The 3,727-nt window shown below is 28.5% G+C and overlaps 1 protein-coding gene across 4 annotated transcripts in view; it reads left to right on the forward strand.

Moving 5' to 3' along the window:
• Nucleotides 1–876: 876 nt before the first annotated feature.
• The window catches only part of LOC116348580, a 15,948-nt gene continuing 13,097 nt past the window's right edge, over nt 877–3,727 (forward strand). For 2 of the 4 annotated variants that reach the window (XM_031779616.1, XM_031779617.1), the window contains exon 1: nt 879–1,925. The gene's annotated coding sequence lies outside the window, so the exon portion shown is untranslated. Of the gene's footprint in view, nt 1,926–3,727 lie in introns of all 4 variants that reach the window. The other 2 variants (XM_031779620.1, XM_031779618.1) reach the window with 2 other exon arrangements.

Consider the following 3,727-nt stretch of genomic DNA (forward strand, 5'->3'; position numbering starts at 1 on the left):
TTCTTCAAATCAAAATATAATCTTCTTTTCAAAAATATTTGTTGGAGTTAATTTTAAGTGTTTTCACAATAAAATTGAGGGAGATGATTTTATTTTTAGCATTATGTAGTAAATGACTCTTTTCAATTTATGCACATTTTGAGGAATTAAGTAAACCAATAAAAGTCAAAATAACCGAACAAAAATCGTTTAAATTAACAAAAAACAAAGCGACGAAATATTGAACAAAAAAAAAACTTGGAAACGTCTTCATTTAACAAGTAAAGAACATAAAATCAACAAAACTAATGTATTTAGAGAATAAAACTACTATTTTAAAGTTCTAGTTTTTGAATAAATTATACCATTTTATCAATAACAAAGAGAGAATGTTAAATTTTCGACTGAAAGAATAACGTTTTTGTTTTATATTATGAGTAATTTGCGTATAACGAGCCACATTACTACGCATGAGATTCAATATTTCATTTTTCAAAAAAAAATATTTCAATGATTTTTCTTCAGACTCATTTATTTGAATTTTGGCGCTGTATAAGTATAGCGTTTGAAATGCCCTGATGCGAATGAAGTTGTTTCTTGAGTGACGTAAGCGATTTTTTGTTTTCATTGACATTTATATGGTGGCGCTGTCTCTCTCTCTATATACTGTGTGTTAAAAATGACCAAGAGAAAAATATTGTTGGAAACGAGCAAAGTAAAGAGATTTGATGCTCGGAATCGGTGCTTGTTATATATGTATACATTCATCTTTTTTTCATCAATTTAATACTTTTTTAATTAATTAATAACTTTTAATCAACATTCGAGCCAGTATGTAAAAAATTATGAAATAAATTACTAACACAAAATTACTATAACAAAATAGATAGTGCTTTCCATTTGACCAAAAAATATCTATATTACCATATGATTTTTTTAGTTAGTACATATGTATATGTGGTTGATGTAAATGATGTTTAAAAACGTTTTAAAATGTGCAAAAAGTCGAAAAAAACATGTAAATTTGTGATTACATCTAAGTGAGACACGAAATCAAAAGACCAGAAGTATATACATATACTATATATAAATACCAAATATACATACATAAATGAAAAACAGAACGATGGAAATAGAGCAATGGTAGCGAAATGTCAATATCACTATTGTTCAAAAACAATAATAATAATAATAATAATCAATTAAAACAGAAATTTTCGTGAGTGAAAGAATATAACGGTGTGAATGTCATCAAAATAAATATATAATTTGCACATGAAGAGAAAAAAAACATCATCGGAAATATACGACAACGACTTGAAAATTTAACGTGAAAGCGAAAACGATCATACGAAAACCAAAAATCGGATTATGAAATATAGCCCAAATGGAATAGCATACAACACGCTTAGTTTCTCATAGTAAAAGTAAAGAAACCAGAAGGTGAAAGTGCAATTTAGATGGAACAAAATAAGAGAAATTTTGTTGTTGTTCTTGCTGTGATTTCGTATGAATTAAGTATATGGACCTTTGTTCATATCTGGGTTTGTTTTTGCAGACTTGGACACAAGGGAATTTATTGAGCGAAAAAGAGAAAAAAAAAATAAAAGTTGTGAAATATATGTAACGCAAAAAAACAAGCCATCCGCAACTGACAAAGCACACACATCAAAAAGATCTAATCGAAAAGTTACGAGTTCCTCAGTATACGCGGAGGCGGAAAGAAAAAGACACAAAGTACAAACAGTGAAGACGAAGAAAATTACACACATGATGAATAGAATTTAGTAAAAATATATTGGAGAACCAGAGAAAAAAGAAGAAGAATCAAAAAAAGCAAGCCAAATTACACACATACATTTTTGGTGCTGTTTATTTAGCGTGTTGTCCATTATGTTGTTGAATATCGAGAAGCCGACAAACAACACATGCAACCGTCGCAAAATGTACGTATGTATTTGTGTTCATATGCGAATGTAAATGTGAATCTGTATGTTTTCTCTTGCGTTTTTTTATTTTCATAAATTGTTACGCAAATTTATACAAGTTTAACATGATCAACGAAAAACAAATGCTGCTGAAAACAATTGTTTTTTTTTCGCCTAATGAAATGAGAAAAACAATAAAAGGTTATTCAATCAATCATACAAACTGATTTGCAATATATACTATAAACGAATGTATGACTAAATATATATGGTGCATAAATCAAAGATGCCATTTCATATTTGACGTTGGGGAAAACAGAAATAGAGAGAATGAACTTATAAATATATGAACTGATAACATATACTTAAACTAAACATATTTTGCTGATCAAAAAACTTTACCAAAATGATTAAAACAAAACGAAAAAATAGGAAGAATATATACATAAAATGAATTTTTACTCAATAGAAATAACGATACAACATTGATTTTGCAACTAAGCTACAAAAAATATTTTTAATTATACTGAATAAATAAAAAAGATCATTAAATTTGAGGAAAAATCATATGAATTATATTTGTGGATAATATTATACTAAAAAAGGTCAATATTCTTAAACTAAATTATGGGGTTACTATTTTTTGTAGCAAATGTATTGTTGAGTTCTTATCGGTAATAAATAATTTTCATTTCATATGTTTCAAATTAAATCGGATAACGGATATTTGTGGTAAATTGAATTTAGAGAAAATGAGGTCATGACTACTGTGCACTGTAAAAATGGCTTACAATTAAATTCAAAAAAGTTTCAATCATTAGATAATTTTATCAAATACACAAAAAGGTCTTTCTCCCTACGAATAAGAATAACAAGCCGTTATAATCATACTTACAGTTTACAAGAAATTAAATGTAACATACACCATAAGATCTAAGTCAGAAAATGGAATTTATGTGGGTTTCAAAAACAGAACACATCCAAAATTTGCACGTATGGGAGAGTTTTAATACAAAAGCTGCTGTAAGTGAACATAGGTATTTCTCCATCTACCCTCCTCTATTTGTTTATTAACTAAGCAAGTATTTCCAAAAACCGTGGAATTAAATAATTTCAATATCAGTTTTTTTCAGTAACATATTTGGACCGATAAGTTTTTACATGTTTTAATTACATCGATAAGCAAAATTGTAAATCCATAAATCCAAAATTGTAAAATCGCCACTCGTTGTTAGTATCCGTTTATTTTATTTATGTTGCGTCGAAATTCGAGATTTCAGTAACTTTTCAGAATTATGAAAATATTGCTTTCTTATGTTTTACACACTATGTATAGACTCACATAGATGAAGAGATTTGCCATACACCGAGTTAGTTGCACGAAGAAATGAAGGAAACAAATATAGACGGATTCAACAAATTTGTAAAGAAAATCATAACACTGGCTCATTGCCACTAATCCCAGCAAACAATTGATAGGGCAAATGCATCCATTATGAAGCACATATTGACGGTCGTTTTCGGGGTTAGATTCGTGTGTAGTTTCAGTCATTTCCATAGGTTTGGCATGGTGGAACATTCAGGTGTGAAAACATGGAAAAAGGGAAAGACAACCATTAGTATCAGTTGAACTGGGTATAAAATACTTTTTTTAAATTAAAAACTTTACTCACCTACGGGCACTCCCCCTCCGTACAATGTTGTACTATTGTACAACTAGACCACAAGACTTTATATAGTCTGTTCATGTCTAGCTAAGCTAACTATAATAGTTAAAATATTTTATTTTATGTAATTTTTTGAATGTATGATTAATTGAT

This window comes from Contarinia nasturtii, unplaced genomic scaffold (assembly GCF_009176525.2).
Source record: "Contarinia nasturtii isolate CC-2019 unplaced genomic scaffold, AAFC_CNas_1.1 Cnas_scaffold_2546, whole genome shotgun sequence".
NCBI lineage: Eukaryota > Metazoa > Arthropoda > Insecta > Diptera > Cecidomyiidae > Contarinia > Contarinia nasturtii.